This window comes from Nicotiana tabacum, chromosome 6 (assembly GCF_000715075.1).
Source record: "Nicotiana tabacum cultivar K326 chromosome 6, ASM71507v2, whole genome shotgun sequence".
Classification (NCBI taxonomy): Eukaryota; Viridiplantae; Streptophyta; class Magnoliopsida; order Solanales; family Solanaceae; genus Nicotiana; species Nicotiana tabacum.
This window is the reverse complement of record NC_134085.1, coordinates 136,768,768-136,778,029: the sequence shown is the minus strand read 5'-3', so window position 1 is coordinate 136,778,029 and position 9,262 is coordinate 136,768,768.

Here is a 9,262-nt window from a genome sequence, read left to right as displayed (position 1 = left end):
AGCAACAAGCCTAGGTAGACTTTAATGCTCCCGGTACGTTGCCCCCTCTTCGGCCTCAGTTGTCCACTCGGATAACCCAAGTCTAGAACATAACCCCAGGATTTAAACCTAGAAAAACACAGCCTCATGCCGGATCCCTAGTAGGAACGTTTGTTTGAATCATGTGCATTTGACTTTTGGGACTCAACACAGGGATTGAGTCCATCTAGGAAAGGTGTACCCAAAATAATAGATCATTTTGATGCATCCTATGAGCTACATGTTGCATTTCTTCAAGGGTAAAAGGGTCATTTTGCGGACCAATGATAGTTGAGGGCAAATGATAAACAATAAAAGAAAAATAAGTGGGGAAAGTGTGAAAATAAAGCAAGTAGGGCCCATTTATGTATTCTTTCACATTTTTGTTAAGAAAAAGAAAAAAAAACATGAAAAAAATCAATTTTTTTTTGCACTTGTTCATCATTTTCTGAAAATAAAAAAAAAAGGGGGAAAAGAAAATCCAAAAAGAGTTTACATGTTCCATTATTTTTCAAAACAAGACAAAAATATATTTTTTCTCTAAAATTAGTTATTTTTTTAATTCTCGCTCGTATCCAATTTGCCCGAACTATGCATACCTGATTCTCGTCTTTCGGGATATGATATGTAGGCAACCCATATACGGTCTTGTCTTCCTAGTGAGTCTAGGTTCTTGGCTTCGTGGGGTCTTAGCCAAATCTTGCATTTTTAGCCACATAGGTTAATTTTAGAAAAATATCCTCAACCATGTCTTGCATGTGTCTAGTAGGGAATGTTATTGTCTCTACGTAGTGTTGGTGAAGTTTTCTCATACAGGTGTGGATCTACTTATCGGAGTTTGAGCATGATAGATACCGAAGGACCACTGCATTCAGGAGCTGCCTGAGGAGCCTTTTTATGTTTTTGAGTCTATTGTTCATGTTTTACTTTCTAGTCCTGTGTAGTAGTAATCAGTCATTTAGTTAATGCTAAAGTTTGTCATAGTCTAGTTACGTCTGTCAAGTCTTTTGTTATTATTTCCTATTTTGTAATTGAAAAGTATGTTACAAGTAAAAAAAAAGGAAAAAAAATTTGCGTTTTTATATTTCCGTTAGAAGTTTTCTTTAGAATACTAATTCTAGAAATTAAAAAAAATTTACTCGAGGTGGTTTTTCCTTTAGGCAATTAATATCTAGATCTTAAAATTAAAAAATTATTTTTATATTTTATTTTAGTACATTAAGACTAAAAATTAAAAAAAAAAGAATTTTCTTTTAGTACCTCTTTAAAAGTTTTCTTTTAAGATATTAATTTCAAAAATCCCAAAAGATTTTCTTTTGAGGTTCTTCTTTGTGAAATTAAAGAAAAATAAAAAAAAATTCTTTTATTTTCACTAGAACTTTAGGATATTGTACATAGAATAAAAAAAGAACATACTTTATCTTTTGTTTATCTTTAAAGTTTCTTCCTTATGTAATCAAAAAACTGAAATCTAAAAATATTTTTTTATCTTGTTCATTTCTCGTTTCGCAATCTTTTTTCAGGGATATCAAATGAAAATTCAAAATATTTTTCTTTGGTTTATTCTTTAGATTTCCTTCCTAAAAAAAGGAATAAAAAAATATTTTTCTCTTCTAGTGTTTTTCCTTAATAATTACCCATAGAGTATTTGTTTCAAAAAGACAAAGAAAAAGAAAAAATATGCTCAAGTTTAGAATAGGTTATAGAACATTAAGTCTAGAAAATTCAAAACAAAAAAATGATTTGCTTCTTTTATTTTCCTTTTCTCGTTAGAGTAGTCATTAAGGTAAGAAAAGAAAAAGAGAACGTTAGTTTGTTTTCTTTATTCTCGATTTTCTCGAACTATGCAAAGATCTGATTCATGCGGTGTCATGATACGTAGGCAACCTATATAGGGTTCGATCGAATTATTTTTTTTATTTTTATTAAAAGAAAAAAAATAAAAAAGAAAAAAAAAGAGGTGAAATTATGGGATGTGAGAAATGATGGGAAAGAAAAGAGTGATAATTATAAAGAAAAAAAAAAGAGGAAGGAAAATGAGCAAGCCGAGAAGTGCTAGAAAATAAAAGGAAAGAGAAGATTGAAATGAACAAATTGGGATGATGCTAAGTGACCTTGTGACCCTCGAAGTCATTTTAAAACCGATAACTGTGGCTAGGTGCATTGCACATAAAGTGAGATTATCTTATGTTAAATTCCCTAACGCTAACGTGATAACTTCATCTTCATAGTAGAAAGGTGGTTGGTTTATGGTTCTTAAAGTGGTAACACTTATCTATAACATAAGGTCGAAAGGCAATGGCAGACGACAACGGAATCGAGTCGGTTGATACTGGTGCCCAAAAGTAATTGGTTGAATAGCGCAATGGGCTGGTTGAAGAGGTAAGGATGTTAAGACAACACATGGCGGACATGTATCAGGTTTGGATGACTGGGAAGGCACCACCCCCGCCACCACCTAGATTTTTAGATGCTACCCTTACCCAAACTCCGGTCATAGTGCCCGATGATCCCCCATACTCTCCAGATCCACCCGCTTATCACAACTTTTCCAACCACCCTAGTAGCTCCATCATTCGTCCTCCAATTACCTTTCCCCAAAATTGCCCTCCTATCATATCCACTATCCCTAACAATGAACACCCATTCAAAGCTCATGATGCCCAATATTACCCCTCAGAGGTTGCCCGCAAGGTTCATGACTCATACAATTAGAACCTTCGGAATGAGCCTCATGTTGAAAATGAAAAGTTCACAGGAAAAGAAGGGCGAGATGAAATATCCAGAGAGTTGAAAGGTATAGAATAGTTCTTAAGGAGCATGCAAGGGATGGGAAATCAGATTAACATGTTCCCTGATGTTCGTCTGCCCGCGGGGCTTAAAATGCCAAAGTTTAACTTGTATGATGGGTGTGGAGATCCAGTAGCCCATCTGAGGGGTTATTGCAGTGAAATAAGAAGTGTTCGTGGGAAAGATGAGTTGCTGATGGCGTATTTCAGTCAGAGTTTGAGTGGGGATGCCTTGGAGTGGTATACTCGTCAAGACATCAATAAGTGGCATACATGGGATGACATGGCTCAAGATTTTGTGCGACACTTTCAGTACAATATATACATTGTCCTAGACTGCTCCTTCTTATCTCAGATGGAAAAGAAACCCAAGGAAAATTTTAGGAAATTTTGTTTTAGATGGAACGAACAAGTTGCTCGAGACAGTCCTCCCATTGATAGAAAAGATGTTGTTGAGTCCCGCAAACGACAGGACCCAATGAGCATTCCTGCTAAACATTTCTAGCCTCAATACCGACCCCATGAATATCCCCAAGCTCCACATAATCCACCCTAGTATTATCCTCCGAACAACATCCAGCCATATGTCCAACCACTAGGTCACTCCCTAAGGCGAGCACCAGCGTCCCAAAATTCTCGTGCGCCTTCACAACATTTTCAAGTATCCAAAAATCCTAGAAAACTGAGGCATGGAGGGAAACAAAGGCAAAAAGATAATTTCGCGCCCATCGGAGAATCCTACACAAACTTGTTTGAAAAGATAAAACATTTTGGCTTAATTGAGCTGCTCCTCGGCTATACTCCGGACCCATATGCAAAAGGTTTTGATCCTACTATACGGTGCATGTACCACTCTAATGTCCAAGGGAATAACATCGAAGATTGTCGTCCTTTGAAAAGGGAAGTAGAAAGAATGATTCAAGAAAGTATAATTGTGATCAAGGACAATGACATGGGATATGCAAATCCCTTCGGGAACTTGCTGGCTGAAGTTAATGGTATTTAATTTGGTAATGGTCTTGATAGTATTGATATGAAACTCAGTGGCTAAGATGCCGAGCTTGGTAATTGGAAAGACGCTCCTTTCTTGGCTAGCCAGGGAGGAGTCTTGGTGGTTCATTTTGTTGTCATTTCTGTTGTCCGGGTTATTCAGGGTTGTAATCCGAATACTGTCTTGTGACTCAAACCCTTCTATCCTTTTATTTTGCCTGGTTCATTTAGTTGTAGTAACTCATTTAGTATTGTCTCGGTTTGTTCCAACGTTGTAAGCCCAGTTTAGTTTGCTTGTTTTGTTGTTCGAACTGTTTTACCGTCTGTCTAATGTAATTTCTTGTCTTATGTTATTTCTAGTCATTTTTTGTTTAGTTCTCTTCTCCTTTTATAGTTCTTTTCATGCTGGCTCGAGTGACATGACACGCACGCATAATTCTAGGTCTGGTCTCAAAAGTTAGTTTAATCATGGAGCAATAAAACAATTTTGAAGATGATAGGGACACTTGAGGGAAATAAGTACAAATTTGGATATTTTGAGATCATTTGAAGCCCGAATCGTATGAAACTGGGGTAGATAATTTGGGAAGCAAGAAACTTTGAGTTCAAGTGCATTTCAAGTAACAAGATAAAGCCGAGGGAGTTTACTCTAAACTGACAGAGGATATCCACTGTGAAGAAGGAATAACCCAACGAGAGTTTTGTAACTGACAAGGTACTAAAAAACGTGGAAGGCATATCAGCGATACCAATGCCGATGCTGCAAAAAAAATTGCTATGCATGATCTTCATTTTTCATTTTTCAAGTTGCATGTGTTATACTTGGTGTTCTTAGAGGTAGGGAGGCCCTTTTTCAGCTATCCAAACACTTTATGCCCTTTGGTACCCCTTTGAGCCTGTGTTGATTTCTTTGACCTCCCCTCTTTTGGAATCAAGCTAGAGTCAAAAAAAAAAGAGTTCATGCCCCCATAGGTTTATTTTAGAAATTTCATTCCAGAAGAAAAATTCAAAAAAAGAAGAAGAGAAAAATAGATATAAAAAAAAGAGGAAAAAGAAAAAGAAGAAGGAAAAAGAAAAAAAAAAGAAAAAAGAAGAAAAAAAGGGAAAGAAAAAGGAAAGTATTAACAAGAAAGTATCTTTGTGAACTACGTTTCACCTGATTCTTGTCACCATAAGATACGTAGGCAGCCTTACTGTTCGGTCATACCAAATAAAATATTTTATAATCCCACGAAGGCAAAAGTGGGGCAGTCTTTCTTAGAAATTCCATTTCAAAAAGAAAAACAGAAAAAAGAGAATCAAATTCCATTGTTTTAGAAATTAGGGCAAAGCTTTGAAATAGATTCCAAAAGTTGTAAATAAATTAGCCCCGTTGTCCTAGTTATTTTGAGCCTTTATGATATCTTTTCTTTCTACCCCTATCCAAAAGCCACATTATAGCCCAAAAAAGACCTCCCAGATAATCTTTGAGAATGCCGGGTAAGACATGCCAAGATTTATGACGTTTTTACCATGGTTAAGGCCTTGTCATCTACAGAATCAAAGAAAATAAGAAGGAAAAGAACAAAATGAGAGAGTCTTATCGGTGAAAACCTCAACAGGCACCGTAAGGCGACAATAAGTTGAGAGAGAGAAAAATGAGAGAGGCTTGATTGTGAAAACCCTTCGGGCACTACAAGTCGAATAGGGATCGTGAATCAGATTGGATAATCGGAGTGATGAAGTACAGTTTCATGGTTTAGGGGTATAACAAGAGCTGAACATCAGACTTGCTTGACAGATTAGGCCACAGGTGTATGTCATGGTCATTAGAATTGGTATCCACATCTGAAAAATTTCTACTTTGTAGCTTTCTTGTTAGGAATCATCTCTTTCCATTGTCCTTTACTCTGTTTTTTTACTTCCTCTTCCCGAGTCTGTTTGGTCAGAACAAGTGAGAAATGACTTCTCAATTTGCCACCAGCTTTCCAATTCCACAAAACGAGATCTAGTTAACACATCAAAGTAGCATAAGTCAGGAAAGAATAGTATGCGCACTGAGTTGGTAACAATCAACGTGCTTTGGGATTCATGTGAAATACAAAGGTTTGGTATATGTCAATTTATGAACAATGCAACAGATCAAGGATGTTGGGTGAATAGATCAAAGGTATTTTTGTGATAAGGTTGATAGAGAAAGTGGTTAACCAATGACAAGCAAGGTCTTCCAAGCGGAAATCAAAGTTATCATGGCAAGTGAAGGAGCAATAAACCTCAAGGCCAAGGCCAGTGGTTTAAGTCAGGAAAGAACATCATGTGCACTGAGTGGGTGGCAATTGACGTGCTTTGGGATTTATGTGAAACATAAAAGGTTCGGTATATGTCAATGCATGAGCATAATGCAACAGTTGAATGGTATTGGGTTTGAATGGATCAAAGGTATTCTCTGTGATAAGGGTGATAGAGAAAGTGGTCAGTCAATAAGCAGGAAAGGTCTTTCGAGTTTAAATCGAGGTTATCATGGGAACTGAAGTGGCAATCACCCTCAAAGTCAAGGCCGCAAACCAACCACCATGTTTAAACTCACAAGTTTTCTTTGATTGAAACAGGGGCAGGATATTTTGTTTGTTCCAGAGAAGTCCATGAGGAAAGTAGGTGCCAAATAGGCTCGGCAGTAAGTTTCTAGTACCCTCCTGGATAACGTGATTTAGTAATTTTTGAGACCATCGCAAGTGACAAGGTCTGATGAGAGTTTTACTTTTGGAAAGTATAATTTAGCATTTAAGTTTTTCACTTTTGAGATGAGAATTGGTTTGTATTTTTTCAGGATAAAGGAACTTAGAACTTATTTTGATAACAAGAATTGGTTAACACTCATTGATGATCTTAATATCAAATTAGGGCAGAAAAATTTCTTTTGTTTTGTTGTAATCAGGCACCCACCTGGAGAATAAGGGGAAACAGTTCAAGGAAAAGCAGTCTCAAGAGAAAGCAGTTCAGGTTCAGCAATCAGGCATCCACCTAGAGAACAAGGGAGAACAACTCAAGTTTCAATGGAGAACGGTGCGAGTTCAGCAGTCAGGCGCCCACCTGGAGAGAAAGGGAAAATGGCGCAAGTTTCTAGGGAAACAGTTCCAAGTAGCAAGATAAGATGGTTCGAGTGTCTGCAATCAGGCACCCACCTGGAAAACAAAGGGAAAACAATTCAAGTTTTAGAGGGAAGGAACAAAATTCAAATATTAGTAATCAGACGACCACCTGGAGAACAAAGGAAAAGTAGCAATGTTCAAAGGAAGACGGTTCAAGTTCAGCAATCAGGTGCCCACCTGGAAAACAAAGGGAAAACAATTCAAGTTTCAGTGGGAAGCAATACAATACAAATGTTGGTAATCAGGCGCCCACCTGGAGAACAAAGGGAAAGCATCAATGTTCAAAGGAAGACAGTTCAAGTTCAGCAATCAAGCGCCCACCTGGAAAACAAAGGGAAAACAATTCAAGTTTCATAGGTAAGGAATACAATTCAAATGTTGGTAATCAGGTGCCCACCTAGAGAATAAAGGGAAAGTAGCAATGTTCAAAGGACGACGGTTCAAGTTCAGCAATCAGGCGCCCACCTGGAAAACAAAGGGAAAACAATTCAAGTTTTAGAGGGAAGCAATACAATTCAAATGTTGGTAATCAGGCGCCCACTTGGAGCTCAAAGGGAAAGAAGCAATGTTCAAAGGAAGATGGTTCAAGTTCAGCAATCAGGCACCCACATGGAAAACAAAGAGAAAACAATTCAAGTTTCAGAGGGAAGCAATACAATAAAAATGTTGGTAATTAGGCGCGCACCTGGAGAACAAAGGTAAAGCAACAATGTTCAAAGGAAGATGGTTCAAGTTCAGCAATCAGGCGCCCACCTTGAAAAGAAAGGGAAAACAATTCAAGTTTCAGAGGAAAGGAAGACAATTCAAATGTTGGTAATCAAGCGCCCACCTGGAGAATAAAGGGAAAGCAGCAATGTTCAAAGGAAGACGATTCAAGTTCAGCAATCAGGCACCCACTAAGAAAATAAAGGGAAACAATTCAAGTTTCAGAGGGAAAGAATACCATTCAAAGGTTGGTAATCAGGCGCCCACCCGGAGAACAAAGGGAAAGCAGTAATGTTCAAAGGAAGACGGTTCAAGTTCGACAATCAGGCGCCCACCTGGAGAACAAGGGAAAATAGTTCAAGTTTCGAGGAAAAATAGTACAAGTATTGGCAATCAGGCGCCCACCTGGAGAACAAGGGAAAACAATTCAAGTTTCGAGGAAAAACAGTACAATTATTGGCAATCAGGTGCCCACCTGGAGAACAAGGATAAGGCAGTCCAAGTTTCGAAGGAAGACAGTTCGATTATTGACAATTAGGTACCCACTTGAAGAATAAGAGAATTCACTTCAGAATGCAATTCAAGTCAACAACAAAAGAAGCTCACGGCAAGAATGCGAGTCAAACGTCCGAGATGATCAATGGAAGTTAGTCACAATCCAGAATAAAAAAAGAGAAAGGCAAGAAGTGAATCCGAATGCAAAAATTGATGAAAGATGTGGGCTACTCAAGACATGACTGAAGTCACAAGCACCACATGTCCGATCTTGATCCGAAAAGCTGAAGAAGAGCGAGCTAGCACCTACAGCTAACAAGTGCTAAGGTTCAAATCTAGAGTCTATATGAAGAGCCATTCAAGACTCAAGATCAAGTTTCAGAAGATTTATAAATAGGAATCTTGTAACTCATAGTTGACAGGCTTAGCTAGTCTTTTTCATTTATTGATTTTTGATGTAATAACAGGACCGCAGACCGGAACTTTGACGGAACGGCACCTCGACCGGATCTCCACCTCGGTATATTCCATCATCCTACTCACTTCTGAACTACACGTGCCCTGGTTCCTTTATAGCCAAAGATATGTAGGTAGCTCAGATACTAGAGCTCGGTCTCATTCTCCTTTCTTTTAGCTTTTGGTCTCTTTAAATAGAGTCGGGTCAAAAAACATGTCTAGTCATTCTTTGTCTAAAAATACTTCGTATTTTCCAGTCAAAGAGGGGTAGCTGTAGACATGTGATTTTTGACCCTCCCCAAGATTTTTTATATTTTAGCATGTAAATATTTAATTTAGGCCTAATATCACTATTTCAACTAATTTCGACTCTTTTACTTTATTTTATTACAAGAAAATGAAAATTACAAAAAAATAGTTTCATTAATGCTTTGTAGTCATTTTTAGTCCTGAAAAAAAAATACTAAAAATAGTTTTGTTTTAGCGGTCAGTCTTATTTTAATAGTTATTTTACTTAAGTAGGATTAATTAATAAATGAGGTAGTATTTTAGTCTTGTTCACGGAGAAAGAATAAAATTTTCGCTCAAATGACCCATTTTAGGTCTAATTTTCGGATCTAGCCCATAACAACCCAAGCCCAATACCCACTAAACTAACCCTAATACCTTTAAAACCCTTCA